Raw genomic sequence first — 22,819 nt, 5'->3', positions numbered from 1 at the left:
GACTCCGGTTTCCCCACAAAAAGCCACAAAGTGAATTAAGGCCGTCCAAAATTGCCAGTTTTCAGTAAATTGCAAAATCTCTGAGTTACACTTTTTAAAGGGGTGGGGTAGATTTACATCGAATTGGAGTCACTTATTATATGCGCTAACCACATTGCCTTTATTTAAGAGAGAGGGGAGGCGATTTCCGCTCTAATATTTTCAGTGTTGGAGCAGAAGGACCCACTAGCGCGGGGCAGAGAGGGGGCCCTATCTATAAACCGCTGTTCTGCCGGGGCCGGTAATGAGTGGAACATTATCAGACGCAAGCAAGATGAGAGCTCATCTTTCTAAGGTACCAGTGTGTAGCATCCTGCTACAATAATCACAGACACATATTGGTAGTTTCTATGGAGCTTTATGACTGTGCTCCCTGCCTGTCTCATGTCCCTACTCTAACTAACTTCCCTCGCCCCTGCTCCTCCTCTTCCTGTCCTCCCCTTGTCTCCACCCACAACCACTAGTCTGCTAACTTCACAACATCTCCCCCCTTTGTAACAAAACAAATGAAACTCTGACTTCTTAGTCCATTTCTGCAATAAGTCTCCTGGGTGGACGGGTATTCCTATGAGGTCGCGGCGATTTAACACTCGGACCAATGCTGTTCGGTGTTTCATCGGCAGGATTACTGTTCTCACAATCATCTGTCCGTGGTTCAGCCGAACCAGGAATGGCTATTTCACTGGATGCAGTTTCGGTGGTGTCCTGCGATAGTTTCTTGAAGTGTGAAATGTTTCTGGTGATGCGTCGCTGCTCCGATTCGGCAGTCAACATAGTTCCTTTCCGTTTTGTGATTACTAACGGTTCATCCTTGAAAGGGCAGTCAGTCTTCCTCTGCTGCTCTTGTCTGACAAGTACCTGGTCCCCTTCATGTAACGAGAGTGACCTTGCTCTCCTCCGTCGATCTGCGTATGTCTTCATCTTGTCTTTCCGGTGTTTGTCAGTCACCATCATCTCTTGATGTTCTCGAGCCGGTGACACTGACGGTCGTAAGGCCCCTTCCCATGTTGGAATGCGGTTCCGCATGGGACGTCCCAGCATGAGAGTCGCTGGGCATTGCCCTGTGGTTGCATGAGGGGTTGTCCGATAGGCTCGGAGGACCTCATTGAGGGCTACTTGTAAGTCCTTTCCCTCTGCCGTTGCATGCTGAAAAGTCTTTTTGAGCGTGGCCATGAATCTTTCGATTGTTCCATTGGCCTGTGGCCAGAGGGGCGTGATCTTACGGTGGTGGAAATCTAGGTGTTTTGCAAACGCTGCAAAGTCTTGTCCATTGAATGGGGGCCCATTGTCTGTCTTCACTTTAGAAGGAACTCCCCAAGCCGCAAAGACTTCATCAAGCACCTTGAGAGTGCTCGCGGCATTGGTTGACGGTACAAAGTGTGCAAATGGATATCTGGAGTGTTCATCAATGATGGCCAACACGTATTTGCCCGATGACAGGGGTCCATAGAAATCAATGGCAATCTCTTGCCACACTCCCGGTGGAAGGGGGGTCATGTTCAATGGTGCTGGAGGGTCATTTTTGCTTGTGAGCTGACAGAGGTGACAATCCTTCAATGTGGCTTCCACCATTTGGTCAAGGTATGGAAACCATACTCGCTCTCTCAGTGCACGCTTGGTTGATACAATACCCCGATGACCTTCATGAGCAAGTGCAACTACTCCTTGTCTCAGCTTGGTAGGGATCACAATTCGCTGGTCTCTCAGCAGTATGCCATCAGTGGTGGCAGACAGTTCACCACTTACATGTTGGAAAGCTTGCATTTCCTGTTTGAGGAGTGGATCAGTCTCTGTATCCGTAGGATCGTGTCTCCACCTGTTGTGTCGAAGGCGGCGCAAGACCTTCTGCATGACAACGTCTTGGGACGTACATTCACGGATGGTGTCCATTGGAATGGCAGGAGGGAGAGCTTGATCTGTCACAAAGTGTATATATTCTTCCGCAATAGAGGGATCAGAGGCTGACGATGCGAGTGGATGTCTGGACATGTAGTCAGCCGGGTTTTCTGACTTCCCCGGCTTGTGGACTATTGTAAATGTGTATTCCTGTAACCTTAGGCCCCACCTCTCGATTCTTGGGGGCATCTTGGACCGGGGATTTCCGTAGATGGTGACAAGGGCTTGGTGGTCTGTAATTAGAGTGAAGTGCTTACCATATATGAAAACATGAAAATGTTCACATGCCCACACTACGGCAAGACTTTCTTTCTCGGGCTGCGAGTATGCCCTCTCTGGGTCAGTTAGACTGCGACTCGCATAAGCAATAATTCGACGTTGATCTGAATCGTTGTCATACTGGGCCAGGATGGCTCCAAGCCCAACGGGGCTGGCGTCCACAGTTATTTCCGTTTTCCGTTGTGGATTGAAGTATGACAGGTGATCCGTAGTTGCCACCGCCTTCTTGATGTCTTTGAATGCTGTCTCACATTGTGGAGTCCATTCAAATGGTTGACCCTGTTTGGTCAGGATGCGGAGGGGGTGGCTGATCGTTGCATAATCCTGGATATACCGGGCACAGTAACTGGCCATCCCGAGGAATGACCGGAGCTCGTTGACGTCTTGAGGACTCTTGGTGTTGTTCAGAGTCCCAATTTTGTCGGGGTCAGGCTTCATGCCAGCACCGGAGAAGATATGACCAAAGAATTTTAATGTGTCCTGATGAAATTCACATTTGTCCTTGTTCAGGGTCAGGTTAGCTTCCAGTAGTGCGTGACAGACACGATTTAGTGCAATGTCATGTTCTCGTAGATCAGAGCCATACACAAGAATGTCATCGCTATAGTTGAGCGTATTAGGAATGTTCTGGATGACTTGTCTAATAGCCTCTTGAAATATTTCAGCTGCTGAGGAAACTCCAAAGCTGAGCCTCTTATATCTGAACAACCCAAGATGAGTTGCAAATGTGGTGATGTATCTGGAGTTTGCCTCTAGTTCCAGTTGATGGTACCCCTTATTTAAGTCCAATTTGGAGAACATCTTAGCCCCGTTGAGAGCTGAGATCATGTCGCTCAAGTGTGGTCCTGGGTGTCTCTCTCTTTCAATAGCAGTGTTGGGCAACCGCATGTCTACACAGAGTCTGACTTTGTTGGCGGTGCCCTTTTTAGGGACAATGACTACTGGAGATACCCATGGAGTTGGGCCTTCAGTGCGCTCGATGATGTCAGCGGCTAACAGGTCCTGGAGTTCTTCTTCCACTGCGGTCTGCAAATGGAACGGCACCCTTCGTGGATGCTGAGCAACTGGCCTGACTTGTTCGTTGATGTGCAGCCGCACTTGACAGCCCTTCAACTTGCCTAGCCCTTGAAATAGTCTGGGGAATTGACTGGTCACGTCTCGGTTTCCACTGACCTTGAAAAGAATTTCTACAAGGTGAAGGCGTTCTGCTGTTGGTAAGCTCAATAGACAGTCTGCTTCAGGGCCTTTGATAACGTGGATGACTGCCGAGATGGTTGTGTCTTCATGTGTAAGGGTTGTCGAGAATTTCCCCAGGCAAGGAAGTGGCTTCTTGGCCATCCAGGTGAAAACTCTGACGGGTGCGAACGACAGAGGGGGACGCGGGCTCATTCTTTCGTATTCAGTGACTGGAATATAGTTCAGAGACGCACCTGAGTTCAGTACAAATTTGGTGTCATGATTGCCAACCTTGATGTCCAGCCTTGGGTATGTTTTGAGCTGATCAGGATCCGCAGCTAAGTTCAAATATTCAATGGTGTATACAGAGTCTCTGGATGACGGCCTGGACTCCCTGGACGGTGATCTCCGGTCCCACCTGGACCGACGTGACTCCCTGCTGGAGTGGGACGACCCTGACGACAGCTCAGTTTGATCTTGAACCGCTCGTGCATAGTGTCTTCGGCCGTCAGATCGGGATATTCTTGAGGTACCTCCTCGTGGCTCAGGCTGAACTGTCTTGTTGGTTCCGCCTCTTCTCTCTTGGTGGTACTCTCCACACATTGCTTCAAAATGATTGGTTCTGCCACATTTCCGGCATTTCTGGCCCATGGCAGGGCAGCTATCCACATGGGGGTAGTCATATCCACACTGGAAACACTTCCTTATATTTTCAGATCTCCTTTCTTTCTTCCATGGTTCTCGCCGTTGATGTCGCGATTGTTCTCGACGAGATGAAGGGCGTGACCTCCACTGCTTGTCTCTTGAGCTTCTTCGCTGGTCACTTCTGGCATGCACACGTTGCACTACCTCGCGACTCCATTTGTGCCCTGTTTCAATGGCAGCCGCATGCTCCTCTGCTTGATCAAAGATCCGTGTCATCTCCTCGATCTCATCTAGTGTGTGTTCTTTCCTCAGCAACCGTCTCCTCAGTTGATCGGAGTGACATCCATCAATTATTTGTGATTTTACTGCAGCATTCGTGGAGAAGTTATCAAATGCACAGTGCCTGGCTAGTCTCCTCAGTCGCATCATGAAAGCGCTCATTGGTTCCTCCTTCCCTTGACGTGCTGAGTGGAAGGTGTGTCGTTCATAGTCGACGTTCTTTTTGTGAAGGAACCTCTTATTCAGAGCGTCACGCACTTTGTCATAAGCATCTGCCTCTGTGGCAGGAAGGTCCTTAATTATTTTAACAATCTCTCGCCCCGCCAGGTTACGCAGGGCAATCAACTTCTTTTTGTCCTCAGTCACTTCTGATCCTTCGATATAATCCTCGAATTCTTCGAACCATTCTTGCCATTTGGGACCCATGGTGCCCCCAGTGGTCACTTTTAGGGGTTCAGGCGCTCGCAGGTGCGACCCACCTGGAGCCTTAGGCTGATTTCTCTCATCACCGGACATCTTGGCAAGGTTTGCAGGTGTCTTTGTCACACTCACTTGGACTCACCAATGCTTGTTTATTTTCGGGTACCAATGCATGTTTCTCTGGTCCAGGTTTGTTAGTTTTCAGGTACCAGTGCTTGTTTCTTCGCCAATGCTTGTTTATTCCTGGGTACCAATGCTTGTTTATTTGCCAATGCTTGTTTGTTCACAGGTACCAGTGCTTGTTTCTTCGCCAATGCTTGTTTCTGTCATCAGTGCCTGACTTCAAAATGGCCGCCTTTGCTCTATACAGGGTTGTACTTCCCAGCCGCCTGACTTTAAGATGGCCGCCGTCACTGCAGGCACACACGAGGTTGGCTCTCCAGGCTCATTCACTCGGGGCACTCAGGACTCACCGGCGGTCGGCTTCTGAGGCAGTCCACGCCAGGATTCACTTCTCCTCCGCCACCACGGACCTCAGGTGAGATCGGGGTGGGCTCCCGGCTCGCCTCCGCAGTTCCCGCTTTTGTTTCGCCGATGACCTCCCAAACCTCACGCATCAGGCGTGAGGTTTTCCGACGTCCGATGTCGCCCGGGCTCGGATTGCAGCGCTCTCAGCAGCGCTTGCTGGCGGCTCGTTGTGGACGCCGTCCACACCTCTGGGGCACTTCTTCTACCTCTCTGGGCACTCCACAGGGTCGGAGTGGGCTCCCGATTCCTGCACACCGGCTCTGCACCTAGGACGCACGCTTCCAGCGTGAGGCGCTCTTTCAGCGCGACGAACTGCTTTGCTCTCGAGCAGTTCAGCGCACGTTTCTTCGGCCCCTCTGCTCCCTCACAGACTTTGGGGGTTACTCTCAACAGCTGCTGGCCTCGACCTCCGGGCGCAGCGTGGTTCTATTCAGCAGCGTTTTCACAGCTGCTTGGGACAGGGCGTCTTCGTGGGGCTCTGCACACAGTGGGGCTTGCTGTATCCCACCCTCGTCGCCAGTTGTAGCATCCTGCTACAATAATCACAGACACATATTGGTAGTTTCTATGGAGCTTTATTACTGTGCTCCCTGCCTGTCTCCTGTCCCTACTCTAACTAACTTCCCTCGCCCCTGCTCCTCCTCTTCCTGTCCTCCCCTTGTCTCCACCCACAACCACTAGTCTGCTAACTTCACAACACAGTGCATTCCAAGCACGTTGGGCCCCACCATGATGCCCTCCCTCCCTGATACCAGACAGTCCAAATTACCAATACCAACCCGCCACCGCCACCCAGACTCCGACGGTCCTCCTCAGGCCCCCCCCGAAGTTTCGAACCACTCCTGCCTACTAGGCTCACTCGGACCGTCGGACCGGGATGGGATGCAGACTCACTCACCTGACCTGCGCTTGTCCTGCAGCTCAGAGTTAGGCGCCAGCGCCCGCGCATTTCTAATTACGTGTGCGCTCAATGCGCATGTCCTGACAAATGTGATCAGGGCATTGCCCCCGCCCCCCACCCTCTACAATGCACATATGCGGGGCAACTCCTGCAAGTAAACAACCCACCCTGTCCCGGTGCCATTTAATAGAAAGAGTGCCTCAGGGGCCCCGGCCGGGGCCCGCACACCATTTCTGAAGGGGGCCCTGGCCGGGGCCCGCGCAGCATTTATAAGAGCCTCGGGGCCTCGCACCATTTCTGAAGACGAGCCTCAGGGGCCCCGGCCGGGACCCGTGCAACTATTTATTAAGTGGAGGATCAGTGCTTAGCTAAGCTGCAAAACGATGGTACACCAGGCGTGCGGCGCGACGTGCGCACAGCGCACCAATCATGCATGTGTAAGTCAAATGAGTGGGCCGGCCCGGGGCCCCCTGGAGCGCGTGGCCCCCCCGCAACGCGGGGGCTGCGGGGGGCCTGTGTTACGCCCCTGCGGGTGACCAGTCCGCAGCGGGAGCCCTGACCCCCACCCCTCTTTTCTCCCGGCTCTATCCTGGTCTCCGCTGACTGCGCTCCGGACCTCGCCCCTCCCACTAAGAGCACGCAATGGCTGTGGGGACAGGGCCTGCTTGCCGCCGCCACTGGGGGTGCGTGCGCCGGAGGGACAGTGTCCTGCCATGGGAACCTAACAGCGCGATGCATGTGAGCAGCTTGGCACTTGCTGCGGATTCGGCTCGCGCTTGAGAGGCAGCAGGGACAGCGCGGCTCCATGACCGAGGGTGAACCTTATTTAGCCCTGCAGTACCACGCCGGGATGGGGCATGCTGACATTTCATCCTGTGTGCTGAGGTTGGCACAACCAGACACGTGTGCACTGCGCCAGTGCCTGATGATAGGGGATTAAATTGAAGGTCCAGAAACACACTGTGGGCCTTCGCCAGCACTATTGGCGTGCACATAGTCGAAATCTATGGCCTAAAACCTACGCCACAGATTAGGTTACACCATTATTGGCAGTGGGGAAAACACGGTAACACCGCTTGTTCGGTGGGTGACACAACCGCCATTTTTGCCTCATGCAAGCCGATTTCCGCTTCAATAAGTTGTGCAACTGGGGCCCTGGAGCTCAGTGACTTGCAACGCCCGTGGGGGCTGGCTTTATTTCCGGGTCGCCGCTTTGCACACAGCCCTTGCGCTACATTGGCCCCTGGAACCCCCCCTAGATGGCATGGGCCGCAAAGACCCCAAACAGAGAACCCTCCCATTCGAGAAAGTAGCTGACAAAATGCAATTAGACTCTACGGAAATGGTCGATAACAGGCAAATCCCGGACCACTCCACGACTGCTGAGATGGCCTCCATCACCATGCGGCAGGATTCAAAGCCCTGGACTCTCGCTTTGACCTACTGGACAACAACATGGCAGGATTGGGGGCTAAAATCCAGGTCCACGATCGACGGCTGAATGTAGCGGAGGTTCGCATATTCAACATTGAGGATGGCACAGCACAGTCTCTCAAACGACTCGAGCGGGTGGAACGCATACTCAAGGAAGTCGCCATTAAAAACAAGGATTTGGAAGCCCTCAGTTGCCGCAATAACGTTCGCATTATGGGAGTTCCCGAGACGACAGCCACCGGACGCATGGACATTTTTGTGGAAAATATACTCACGGACCTTTTTGGCAAGGAGTCATTCACTGCAGGATTCGTAGTGGAGAGGGCCATAGGTCACTGGGCTCCAGACCTAACCCTGGTCTCCCCTCCAGGCTGATATTAGCTCGCCTCATGAACTTCAGAGACCGCGACACAACGTTGAGGCTGGTCAAAAAACATGGAGACTGGCAGGGGTCGAAATTGTTCTTCTTTCCAGACTTTACTTTAATGGTTCAAGATGCACGTCGCAAATTCAATGGAGTAAAGGCTATGCTGTGAAATCTAGGCCTCAAATACGGCATGCTATACCCAGCAAGACTGAGGGTAGATGTGGGGTGAAGGGTAGGGCCGTCATATTCGACATGCCGGCTGAAGCCCAGGAATTTTGTCAGACATACAAACAATAAAAAATAACACGCCATCAGCGGGAGCAAGCCTTCCTTCCCCACCGCCTAGTGTCTTGGATGCTAGCGCTCAAATCTTTTCTAATTCGGGGACTGGTTGACACATTGGATTGGTTTCCGCATGCTAATGTATACAGTTGGGTAAATGTTATTCATTATACATTGTTGGTTCATTTTTGCTGGTACACTTCCTGGCGTTGCCACCCCCGATGGTATATCCATTGAACTTGTTCTTATTCACACTGGGGTATTGTGCTTGGGCCACATCAGTCACATCTAACGTAGATTTGTACTTCTTCCTTGATTATTCACGGAGGGTTTGCCGCCTTAGGGTTGAAAGGTGGCTGGGTGGGGAAAGGGGGGTTGTTTGGATTGGGAGTTTAAATTTTTTACAGTTTGTACCATTGTCCACTATCGCGGAAAATGTTAGACATGCATCGCAGGTTTGTCATTTTAGATTGTACACCCGTTTATGATGACCCACCTGGGTAATATACACGGCCTCTCATTGATTTCATGGAATGTCAGAGAGCTAAATGATAACCGCAAACGACGACAGCTGATCAATTAACTGGTTTAACACAAAGCAGACATAGCCTATTTGCAGGAAACACATCTCCCCCCCACTGATGCGGCACGTTTTGGTGCCAGCTGGGGAACGCACAGATTCTTTGCTAATGGCATTTCTCTGGTCGAGCCCTACATGACAAACTCTTTAAAGCAGAAGTACGTGGAGCCATCGAAGACTACTTTGAGATTAACACAGGTTCTGTGAACTCCTGGGCGACACTATGGGAGGGTTTCAAAGCGGTTATTAGGGGAGTTTGTATCTCTAAACATGCAGGGGTACTCAGAAACCTTCGCAACACGATGACACGCATTGAACACGACATCTTCAGACTTGACGCTAATCCCACGGGGACCCTGGACTCTGTAGAACAGGTCCAGCGATTGGCCCTTCTGATGGTATACAGAGATACGACGGACCGGTAGATATTGTAACTGGAGAAATACCACACTGCCTGGCGCTATGCGGAGGGAGAGAGGCCGGGGAGAGTCTGAGCACAAATATTGAAGCCGCCATACAGAAAATCATACATCACTGAACTACACACCTCCACAGGGTGAACACTCACCAATACCTCCGATATTCACGACAAGTTTTTGGATTATTACACTACACTGTACACCACAAGGGTGGGCTCAGGTAGCGCAGCCCAAGACGTATATCTGTCCAAAATCGCACTGGTTTACCTGGAATAGCACATGTGGAGCCCATCTCGGAGGCTGACGTCTTATTCACCATCGACACGATCTGAGGCACACAGACCCAGGGTTAGATGGCTTCATGGGAGATTTTTACAAAGAATATAAAGACCTTCTTGTCCCGCAGCTAATTGAGGTATATGCGGAAGCATTGGAGAAACAAGAACTTCCTCCCACATTACGCAAGGCCGTCGTACTCCTCCCCAAGCCGGGCAAAGACCCTATGCTCTGTGGATCATATCGCCCACTTTTCTTATTAAACTTAGGTTATAAAATACTAGCCAAAGTCCTTGCAAACCAGTTATCTCAATTAATGGTATATATTATCTCCCCAGTGCCATCTGGCATTGTTCCACACCGTTCCACCTCCTACATCCAGCCGTTGATCGTGGTCCTGTTTGCAGTCCTTCATGGAATTAATCCAAACACGCCTGCGGTCGCAGTACTATTGGATGCGGAGAAGGCCTTCGATTCTCTGGAATGGCAATTCATTTTTGCTATAATGAAACAAATTGGTATGCCATTCGGATTCATTGCCACTATGGCACTACTCTATGGCAAACACACGGCACGGATACGTTTGAACGGCACGCTTTCCAGACCATTGGCGCTTTCCCGTGGGACTAGGCAGGGCTGTCCACTTTCACCACTTTTGTTCATATTAGCAATGGACCCATTGATTCGGCATTTCCAAGAACGCCACCTGCACCGAGGATTGCAGTTTAAGATCGACCCCCTTCTTGCCTCCCTTTACGCAGATGACACCATCTTGTATCTTCGAGACCCCCAAACCAACGTAGCGCCACTCATTAGGGAAATTCTTTGATTCTGCAGACACTCTGGATTGGGCGTAAATTGGCATAAATCCATTATTTTTCCAGTGACCCACTACTCCATGGAAATGCAAGTATTCCCTTGAGTGGTGTTCGGATTCGGTCAAATATCTCGGGGTACATATTCACTTGAACACCACCTAAATTATATGATTAAATATGGACAGGCAGTACACACTTTGGAAACGCAGGTAGAGCGTTGGCTGAAGCTACCATAATCTCTGGCGGGGCGGGTGGCAATTCTAAAGATGGTTGTGCTTCCCAAATTTGTATACCTCTTCAATTACATTCCCATACCTCTCAATGATGTTTTTTTTCGAACGCTACGATCACACCTCACACAATTGGTTTGGGGGGGTAAGCAGCCACATATCGGCTGTTCGATCCTCACACTACCATACATGCGAGGAGGGTTTGACGTGCCGGACTTGCAATTATATTATCTAGTGACTCAATGTCGTTGTGCACACACATGGTATCAACCGGACGCGAGAGTACCATGTATACGGCCGGAGGCAGACCTAGTTCTTCCTGATAGATTGGCGAAAATCTTTCCTAAAGGCTACCTCCGCGACCCTCATGGCATACAAACGGTGTCCACCACCTGCTGGGCCTGGGGAAAACTGAGCAAGCTTACAGGCACCACAGTCCTGTACTCATCGGCCCTTCCACTACCTAACGCCAAATGGTTACCAATCACTGGGGATGGCCTAGTACAGCACACACTGACTGCATTAGGCGTAGACAAAGTAGGTGATTTGTATCCGGATGGACAGGTATTCTCGATGGACGAAGATGTGCGGTATAGCGGCACCAGTTTCATGAATAGATTTGTTATAATTCGTATGAGGTCGGCTTTAAGGGCGACACTTCCCACGTTTCCAATTGAGCCGGACTCGTTTCCCCTACTCACACTAGTAATTGAGAGCCCAGATGGAGCGCTTCTCATTTCTAAAATGTACAAAACAAGTTCTGCCATGAGACCGGTATGTGACGACAAGCTCCGACAGGACTGGGAGGAGGACTTGGGTGGCCCAATAAAAGACAACCAATGGTCCAAATGATGCGAGGTAACTAAAACATATCTCTTAACTGCAAACACAAGCTGCTGCACTTTAAATGTCTATGCCGTGCTTACTTCACACCTGCCAGGGCACATAGGATAGACGCCTCCAAGCCACACACATGTTTGAAATGCGTGGCACCTCACGCCGACTGCATATGGCATGGACTTGCCCCCGATTACAGAATTACTAGGTGGACATTCACACTACACTAGGGAAGATGATCGACTTGCCTCTCAAGCCTATTCCAGAGATTGCACTTTTGGGGTACACAGTGAACTTTCCCAAGAGAGTTAGACGTTTTGCATCGCTGGGTCTCCTGCTGGCAAAACGGGAGATTGCCATACACTGGAGTAGGAAAACGGGTCCCAAAGTGCAGGACTGGCTGCACAGTTTAGCCTATTGTAATGTTAATGAGGAGAACTATGCTAGCATGACATCATCTACGTCCCATCACAAGGATATATGGGGCCCATTTCGTAGATATGTAGAAGCAACCTGACAGTCAGAAAGTGGTATTGTGCCAGAGGGAGTTGGGTGATTATGTCAACTAACAACACCAACGTTGTGGTCAACCATGGGTAGCGCTGTGTTACTGCACGCTTGTGCTGGAGGTAAATGGGAGGAAGGAAATCCTGAACGTCGGGGACACGAACTGGGGTGGGCTGGAGGCATGGCTGTTTGGGTAAGATATCCATTATTAAGATATGCCAATATACTCGATGTGCCAATTGACACCTGTAATTGTACTATCGAGATAGATATGTACACTTGCACAGTGATTGTTTATGATAAGTGGGACACGGTGCCTTATTTGTAACATTTGTAATTGCTACATATTGGAAAATAAAGTAAAAAAAAAAGACAGTTCCTTGAAGTTGTCTGGGGCTATCACGGCACTGTGAACAACAAATCCAAAGATTTCTGGCTGACCACGGCGTCACGGGCCAGCTACGGTGTTGGAAAGACCCGCAAAACAGTACCTTTAGAAATGCAGGGGGTTGGCGACCTCTCGGTGAGCCCTGAAGAGCCGAGGTCTGCAGGCGTCGGTTCTGGAAGTCGGTGCAGGAGTCGTTGGGCCCCTGAAGTCACAAGCATTGCACATCGTACTCCTTGCTGTTGAAGTCGGGAGCACCGGCATCGGCAGGTGTCGGGCTGGGGCTCAAAGTGCAGCAGTGCAGCATGCGGTGCCCTCTGGTCACGATGCTTGTTGAAAGTTGTCCAGCGACGTCAGTGAGACCAGGACTGCGGTGCGAAGTGATGCGGTGCTTGTCACGGTGCTCATCACGGTGCTAGCAGGTCACGGTGCAAGTAGAAGTATCATCCTTGCTGAAGTGCTGTCATCGGCTGACGAGCTGGAGTCGATGGCGCTGGCATAAGTAGGCCAAGGCTGCGGTGTGGGAAAATGACAGTCCACTGTGTAACTTACGAGCGGTGCCCTTGAACCACGGTGAAGGCAGGGGTGTCGATGTCGGCGTGGTGCAGTGTCATCGGGTATACCAGGGTGACGGCGGGAAGTGAGATGGTGCGGAGTGTGGGGCCCACAGGTCGCAGTGCAAGCAGCGGCTCGGTGGAAGCATCTGGTGGCGTCATCAGTGAGACCAGGGTTGCGATGCAAAGTGCGGTAGTGCCCTCTGCTGTGCCTTCAGGACACAGAGTTGGTAGCGGCGTTGTTGACGGCGTTAGGTTGCTTTTTCTTTTGTTGTAGCACAAAACGCACAGTCCCCAATGCTGGTAACAGATAAACTTGAAGTCTTTGCTGTTCCTGAGACTTATTGTACAGGGGGCAAGCTCTATCTCAAGCCCTTGGATAAACTCACAAAAAGGAAGTTGCAGAAAGTTTAGTACAGTCCTTTCACTGCCATTGCAGGCCAACACAGCAAAGCACACAGCAAAATGGTAGTCCCTCCTCACAGCTTCTCCAGCTCTTCTTCTTGGCAGACTTCTTGGTTCCAAAAACATTCTCTGAAGTCTTTTCTATCCCTGAGACTTCCAACTGGAGGCAAGCTCTACTTCCAGCCCTTGGAGAAACTCTAACAGCAGGATGATGAAAGTACAATCCAGTCCTTTCCCTGCCCAAGACAAAAGCAGCAAGCAACATGCCAACACAGCAGAGCACACAGCTAAATGGCAGGTCCTCCTGACATCTTTTCCAGCCCTTCTTCCTGGCAGGCTCCTTAGTTCAGCAGTAATCTGAATCTCTGGGGCTGGACCCCAATATTTATACAGCAACATCTTTTGTTCTGTGGAGGCAGAGAGTGTCTGTTCTCAGCCAAAACCAGTTCTGTCCTCTCTGGCCCAGGTTCCCGGTAGTAGGTGGAGACAGCATTGCCCAAAGCAGATAGGGCCTATTCAGGTGCAAGGGAAATCTCCTCCCACCGCTCTAAATGCAGACCGGACCTATTCATGCGCTAGTGAAAACTCCTCTCACTACTCTGAATGCAGCCTAGGTCTATTTAGCCCATCCCTGACTCCTCCAGGAAAGGCAGGACACACATCAACTGCCCCACCTCCCCGGTGGCCGGCTGAGAGAAAGCACCTCCCCAAACCCTGTCACTCCAAAGCCAGACAGTCAATACACAAATCAGCAGAGGCACATAGAATGGCTAAGCAAGAAAATACCTACTTTATACAAGTGGTATTTTCAAACACAGAACATAAAAATCATCTCTACTAAAAGATGCATCTTTATATTCTGAGTTCAGGCATACTAAACTGTACCTTCCCATCTGGTCCCAATGAAAAGTTATTTTAAAAGGTGCTATAAATAAACTCCCATTCTCCCCTATGGGACAGATAGCCTTTACATAGTGAAAAATTAAATGCACTGTAATTCACTACCAGGACATGTCACACACACTAGTACATGTCCTACCTTTAACATACCGGTACAGAAGGGGGTGGTGATGGACAGAGCATCTGAACCAATCAAACACTCACACCAAGTCAAAAGATCTGGGTTTAATCCATCACCGTTCTTTAGCCCACTCTGCCACCCCAGTTCAGACATGGCTGAACTGCCAATCCATGCCTTCCCTGGACTGGAAACAAGCTTCCTAGGACCGGTTTCTGGCATTTCAGCCGTCTTCCGCCAGGCTTGCTTGAATCCAGTGGCAAAGTGAGCAAGGGACTCACGTCTGAGCATACCCTGCCAACTTATGGCGAACAAAGCGGTACAAAAGGGGGTGGTGCTGGACGGAGCATCTGAACCAATCAAACACTCACACCCAGTCGAAAGATCTGGGTTTAATCCATCACCGTTCTTTAGCCCACTCTGCCACCCCAGTTCAGACATGGCCATATGCAAATCAGTCTGACCCTGTGCCTCATGGGAACAGTCCAGCCCGAACTGCCAATCCATGCCTTCCCTGGACCGGAAACAAGCTTCCTAGGACCGGTTTCTGGCATTTCAGCCGTCTTCCGCCAGGCTTGCTTGAATCCAGTGGCAAAGTGAGCAAGGGACTCACGTCTGAGCATACCCTGCCAACTTAGGCGAGCAAAGCGGTACAAAAGGGGGTGGTGATGGACGGAGCATCCTAACCAATCAAACACTCACACCCAGTCAAAAGATCTGGGTTTAATCCATCACCGTTCTTTAGCACTCTCTGCCACCCCAGTTCAGACATGGCCTTATGCGAATCAGTCTGACCCTGTGCCTCATGGGAGCAGTCCAGATCGAACTGCCAAGCCATGCCTTCCCTGGACCGGAAACAAGCTTCTTAGGACCGGTTTCTGGCATTTCAGCCGTCTTCAGCCAGGCTTTCTTGAATGCAGTGGCAAAGTGAGCAAGGGACTCACGTCTGAACATACCCTGCCAACTTATGGCGAACAAAGCGGTACAAAAGGGGGTGGTGATGGACGGAGCATCTGAACCAATCAAACACTCACACCCAGTCAAAAGATCTGGGTTTAAACCATCACCGTTATTTAGCCCACTCTGCCACCCCAGTTCAGACATGGCCATATGCAAATCAGTCTAACCCTGTGCCTCATGGGAACAGTCCAGCCCGAACTGCCAAGCCATGCCTTCCCTGGACCGGAAACAAGCTTCCTAGGACCGGTTTCTGGCATTTCAGCCGTCTTCAGCCAGGCTTGCTTGAATCCAGTGGCAAAGTGAGCAAGGGACTCACGTCTGAGCATACCCTGCCAACTTATGGCGAACAAGCGGTACGAAAGGGGGTGGTGATGGACGGAGCATCCTAACCAATCAAACACTCACACCCAGTCAAAAGATCTGGGTTTAATCCATCACTGTTCTTTAGCCCACTCTGCCACCCCAGTTCAGACATGGCCATATGCAAATCAGTTTGACCTTGTGTCTCATGGGAACAGTCCAGCCCGAACTGCCAATCCATGCCTTCCCTGGACCGGAAACAAGCTTCCTAGGACCGGTTTCTGGCATTTCAGCCGTCTTCCGCCAGGCTTGCTTGAATCCAGTGGCAAAGTGAGCAATGGACTCACGTCTGAGCATACCCTGCCAACTTAGGCGAACAAAGCGGTACAAAAGGGTGTGGTGATGGACGGAGCATCCTAACCAATCAAACACTCACACCCAGTCAAAAGATCTGGGTTTAATCCATCACCGTTCTTTCACCCACTCTGCCACCCCAGTTCAGACATGGCCATATGCGAATCAGTCTGACCTTGTGCCTCATGGGAACAGTCCAGATCTAACTGCCAAGCCATGCCTTCCCTGGACCGGAAACAAGCTTCGTAGGACCGGTTTCTGGCATTTCAGCCGTCTTCAGCCAGGCTTGCTTGAATTCAGTGGCAAAGTGAGCAAGGGACCCACCTCTGAGCATACCCTGCCAACTTATGGCGAACAAACCGGTACAAAAGGTGGTGGTGATGGACCAGGGTCAAGGCTGATTTGCATATGGCCATGTCTGAACTGGGGTGGTGTGGAGTGCAAAAAAACGATGGATTTAGGCCCAGATCTCTGTACTGGGGTGAATGTATGACACTGTTCTGCATTCTGTCCATCAATTGTTGTTTTTGCATCTATCTTTAACATACCAGCACCCTGCCCACAGGGGTACCTTGGGCCTACCTTACGGGTGACATATATGTAAGAAAAAGGAAGATAAGGGCCTGACAAGTGGGTGCACTTGCCAAGTTGACATGGCGGTTGCAAACCGCTCACAGACTCTGCAGTGGCAGGTCTGAGTTACCTTTACTGTGCTACTTCTGTGGGTGGCACAATCAGCTCTACAAGCCTACTAGTAGCATTTGCTTTACAGGCCCTGGCACTCTCAGTGCACTTTATTAGGGACTTACCAGTAAATTAAATATGTCAATCATAGAAACACCAAACCATAACACAATTTACACAGAGAGCATATGCACTTCAGCACTGATCAGTAGTGGTAAAGTGCCCAGAGTCCTAAAACCAACAAAAACAGAGTCAAAAACAGGAGGTCAACAGGAGCAAAATGTCTGGGGGTAAACCCCCTGTAAAAGTCATTTCTAACAGGACCCCTGTCTCTTTCCAAATCAGTTACATCTCAGATTGGGAGTCAGTACTGATCAAAGGTTTATGAACGGAACTGCGATCTCAAACTATTGACACTTATGGTATTGATTCACGATTTTGGAGCAATACACAAAACACACTCCTTTCTAATTTCGAATCCCTATTTATTTCTAAACTTGTTTATGATTTGAAAAAACTCTTTCTAATTACAAAATGGTTCGGAACACAAGAACAAGTGATTTAGCACTCACAAACTCTATCATTTCACTGGGTTTGCGACCACTAAATCCCATTGTACATGTTGCCCCTGTCTTTGAAGTTATTGTCTCCTTGTTCTCTGTCCAGTTCCATGCACTTTAAAATATATGTTTCAATAAATAAATAAGTAAGATGTAATCTTTAGAGTACGAAGGGCACATAAACAGAGATTAGTTGCAGAATAATTATGCTTTACAGTGGAGGAGAATGACAATGGATATTACATTAATTGAGATGGAAAGGGGTAGTATTCCTATGTTAAAAAATGAAAGGAATCTGCTCACTCAACTGTTAACCCCAGAATCTTCTATTAAGAAGATTTGCAGATATTTTTACAGTGGAGCTCTGTATAAATAGCCTTTACTTAATGAGCACAGCCTAAGAGAAGAAATAGCCGAAATGGTCTGGAGTAGAAAAGAAATACTCGTGAAGTCTCACAATATTGAGCAAAAGCGAATCATTAATTTTCAGGGAAGTCTCAAAAAGTCACAATGCGAATCAACAATGAGGGGTCTGAATATCTTTTAACTGTAATACCTGAACCCCCAGCGCCTTGAGACCCTCACAGGTGAGTAGTGCTCTTTACAAAACCCTGATTGATTGATTGATTGAAATTGCGTGCTTATGTTGAAATTAGGAGGTGGTTTCCTTTTTGTAAGACTTTAGAAAAAGGTATAAATATTCATAAATGTGTTCCATAATAAGGTTACTTTAGAGGTCAAGGGATCAGAAATGAAGACCCCGCACAAACAGTCAAATCAGGAGGGATGGAAATCTTTGAATCAAAGTGAATCACAGGTAATTACCCTGGGTGCATTTCATTATATCATTTTATCTTGTTTGTGCCATAACAAATAAGGCTCAACAATATGTAAACCAGATATAACCTGCTGCTTAGAGGACAGAGCAACCTCAACTCCAAAAATATTAACACATAGTGCGCCAGGGGTGCAGCTTGCCTGTGTGCCCCCTTTTTGCAACCTCCGGGTTATCTCTATGGTATTACAGAAGTAGCCACAGAAGATGGTGCCATTCTCTCTGTAATACTGATAGCGATGGTGCACATGTAGTGCCAGCGCTATCTTCAGAGGAGGTTCCCTTATTTGCATGGATAATTGCCTCATGCAAATGAGAGAATCACTTTACCTCTGTACTCGGCCCATATTACCTTAGGAGACACATTGAAAGTGTGTCTCAAAAGGGTGGTGCAACATCAGTGTGCCCCTTGGAGGCAGCCCTCTGAAGGTGAGAAAGGGGGTCCCATGGATCCCCACAAACATTCCCTGTGGGCAGGTGCAGTCACTCACTGCACCTGCTTGCAGTGGGATCTCCAACCCCTCTTGAAAGTGTAGGTGGGTTGCCGCTAGTACAGAGAAACACTGAGAGGCTTTGAAGCAGCTAATTCGTATTTCACTGAGTACGCAGCCTCCACAGCAGCAGTAAGTTTGCGGCCACCCCTGGGGCACAGAGACGTTATAAGGCATGGGCAAAGGGGGCTCTGGCCCAAGGCCCCAGCCTTTACGGGTGCCCTCTGATACAGCCAGCTCTGTTCTGTAAAGAGTCTTACCCTGATGGCATTGAATAATATTTACACAGATTATTTATAACACTATTTTCATGTGGGTGATATGTAGGCGTCGATTACAGACACTTTGCAGAGAAATTTTTGTTTTTCAACACTAGGCAACATCCATAAAAAATGATTCTTTCAAGTCAAAACAAGATCTCACATAAGAGAAATGGGTGGGGGTTACAAAGATAATTTGAAATAATATTAGAGAGCGGCTGCTGTATATTCTAATATTAAAAACAAGTCGCCATCCTTGAATATTAAATGTAAACACATTTAGAATATGAACCAGTGTCCCTGTACACTTTCGGTGACCTGGCCAAAGAGGGCATGGAAGAGCTGAAATTGGATCATGAATCATAAGCTGTTCTGAACAGGGGCTCCCAAATTACATTTGACCTAGGATCCCCGAAATCCTTAAAGAGGCCCCTGCAGGGGCAGCACATTCATTGCAATAGGGCACATTGTCCCTTTTTGCGCCTGGGGCATCTGCTTGAAGGTGGGCTGTATCCAGGGCTTTGAGTGGGCCAGGTCCCGCCAGTGCTGAGCACCGGCAGCTCTAAACAGCAGGTGTCGAAACGGGTCTCTTTCGGGCTCTCCATTTTTGCCATCACCCTCTGGGTAAAAAATAAATCTGAAATCTGCAGCAGTACCACTCTTCACTGCCTTTGGGGTAACTACGAAGAGGCTCGTTAAAGTTCTTTCACAGTCTCATCATTTCAGAACTGAAGAATTGTGATATTATATTCAACACAGTCATAGTTGTTGCTTATGCAAATACCAACCATTGACAAGGCCAATGGTTTTGGCTTGCTGTATATGTAATGCCACTTGTTGTATTATATATCTGGATGGAATGACAGAAATGTCAGAAGCACCAAAATACCAGTCGGGCGGCACACTATGCTAAGCACAGATCTTTTGCTTACTTGTTTTAAGGCACACCCTTATTTATATTGGCCACACCCCTTTGAGTGACCCCCACCCAGTTTTTTAATCTCACTTAAAGCCCTGGCTCTATCTATCACAAAAATGGACAGTGCGCCCTTATAAGAAAATATACTTATACGTAACACGGGCTCTTGAGCGGTTTTCAAAGCTTCTAATGCTCATTTGTTTAAATACTATTGGGCATATTTACAAGAATGTGTGTTAATCATTGCAAAATTCGCTTAACACAAATATTCACATCGCAGTCCATTGCAGGAAAATAATGCAGTGTTAACGTTGTATTCTCAACACAGTGGTAACATGCAATAGGTTCATGATAACGCGCCAAATGACCACGCTAAAATCAAAGCGATGCTGCAAAAATGCGAAACACAAACGCAAAAAAAGTTGCGATGAGGCCAATCGTGATACAAAAATCAGCGATTACTAGCAACAGGCCTGCAATTCCCATGCATCATGTGAGAAAATGCACCATAAAAGCAGAACAAAAACAAAGGAATTAAAATAAACTGCACAGCACCATGGATGCACCCGGACTGAGTGCTGAGGTTAACGCAAACCCCACAAACCTTGGGGAAGGCCAAGGAGAAGAGGAATAGGAAGACAGGGTTCAGTCCGCCGGAAATACGGATCAGCGTCATGAAGGTGACAGAACACTACCAACAACAGTTCGTCACCTCCACTGTGTCATTGGCAACACAAACGGAAATATGGCATTCCACGTGAACAACGTGAATGCAGTCAGAGTGTTGAGGAGGTCAGTGGAGGAGGTCAAGAGGTGCTGGCATGATGTGAAAGCCAAACCAAGCACAAACCCACTGCCAACAGGAAGGCAGCAACTACGACTGGAGGTGGGAGTCCTGTGCCACTGGAGGAAATGGTGGCCACAGTCATTAGTGTGGAGACGGTGCAAGGAGTTGGGAGTCCGGACACAGCTCCATAGGACCTGACACATCAACAGGGTGAGTAACGACCAGGGACTAGGGGGACGGGGAAATGGGCACAATGGCACACATGCACAAAGATGTGTAGCACACTGCACACCCACAATGACCCTGGATCATGTCCCTGATCCCCGTGGCACACTGCAGCACACATACAAACACCAAGTAGGCCCCCGTCCACCCTGTGGCCAAAGGGGTCCCACCCCACAAATCAACAATCCCACAACCAACACATGCACACGTGCAAAACCCTGCACAGATGCGTATTTGTGAGCCACACTGACAATGCAAGTGACACTACATGACGATCAGCATGGCTGCAGTACAATCATCATGACATTGTGCACGCCGCAACACTGAGGTGGCTGAGTGTGGACCACATCCGGAAAGGAGCAGGTCACACTCTGACACATCCATGTGCACAAACAACCCCTGACGTCAACAATACATCTGCAGACAAACAATGCAGAAGAGTACAATAACCGTCCATGAGCAGAAATGACCCAAGTCGCCAACATTTCAGCATCGGAATAGCACAAAAGTCAAAGGCACACCGCCTCAAAGGGATAAGGGGCAGCAAAATCACAGCTGCCGGGGCAACTCTCCCACAATACAGCACACACACATAGCAATAACAGCACATCCACATTGACGACGATGTGGTACAAAGTGTAACACTTACACTGCAGAACAGAGGACACAACTGGATCCGCTTCTGCGTAGAAACTGCCCAATCACATATGAGACAGCAGGAAACTGTGAGATGAAAATGTACGTGTACAACCTCACATCCATCATGTAGTCCAAATGTCCAGTGTCCCGCATCAAATAGTCAGCTCCTCCCAAACAGTCACAATGTACATTGTCATACAGTCTGCATTTGAACTTGAACAATGCGCCAACGTACATGTCAACACAATGTCAAAACGCATCTCCCCAACACAATGCATAGGGACAAACAACACCTCCAGCAGAGCAGACCAGACAACTCATCAGTGATGCTGAAGAGGACCTCCACACCTTCGACACCGACCTAATACAACAGCTCATTGACATCTTAGGCAGCCTAGCTGCATCGAGGAGACCCCACCCCCTACACAAACCACACAGCAGAAAGCACCCGCCACCACGACTGGCTCGCAGCGCCTCATGGAAGCACACATCGCATTCCAAGGCCAGGAGTTAGACTGCCAGAAGGAGGTGGCTGAACAGGTTTGGGTGGGGTTCGACCTCATGGAAGCCGAACTAGATCACATAAGTTGGTGTCTAAGTCCCATCAGGGACCACCTACAATCCCCAATGGAGACCCACACTGCGACAGAGACACATGCATTTACACATTTCCTGTACTGGACCATGCCCAGAGCCCCAGAATAATCATGCACATCCCCACGCTGGACCTTCGTACACCGGCCCAGTCCACTCCTCTTACATATTGAGTGGGTGATGACAAAGCTACATGTTCAAGGTCTTACCCGCTGCCTGCGGTGACATGGTTGCGACTGCTGTACACAGCACAATGTAATGTTGTAGAGCCCGGGATCCTCATGCATACAGTATGACCACACGGACACACTCAGATAGTTTGTGGAACTGGCTACGGGCACGTGCTTCCAGGACCTTTATTGCCAGGGTCACATGTACAGTGACGCCTGTGTTGGATGTGTGTGGGGTGAGTGTAAGCCAGCCCTCATGGAGTGGTTAGTGCTGGCAACAACTTGAACAGTGATCACTATTAAAATAGAAACAGAAAACACCAGCATTACAGAAACAACTGCGAAGCATCAGGGTGGTAGCTGGAGCAAGATGGAGGACATCCAATATGCAAACGGAATTGTCCGTGAGTTGCAGTGCACTGAGGATGGGGCACTAGAGCTGAGCGTGCTCATGTGAATAAATTGTCTAGGATTGTGTCCCTTCGGGATAATCCTGATGCAGCTGCAGTGGGGTGTGTAACACCTGCATCATCTTCCTCATCATCGTCCCAGGTCTCCCACACTGCCTGAGGTGACATTTCTGTGTGAGCTGTCGACAGCACAAAACAAAATCAGAAATGGTCCATGAGTTGTGGTGCATTGAGTTAGTGGCACCTGAAGAGCTAAGAAGGGTATCAAGCAGAAGATGGCATCACAACAGGTGTGAGTAACTCTGACAGTTGTTGTTTGGAGGTGGTCCTGGCGGTGGTGGTGTGTGCCTCCTGCG

This window comes from Lissotriton helveticus, chromosome 8, assembly GCF_964261635.1.
Source record: "Lissotriton helveticus chromosome 8, aLisHel1.1, whole genome shotgun sequence".
In the NCBI taxonomy this organism is placed as follows: Eukaryota; Metazoa; Chordata; class Amphibia; order Caudata; family Salamandridae; genus Lissotriton; species Lissotriton helveticus.
The sequence above is the reverse complement of the archived record's forward strand: the minus strand, read 5'-3'. Positions refer to the sequence as shown.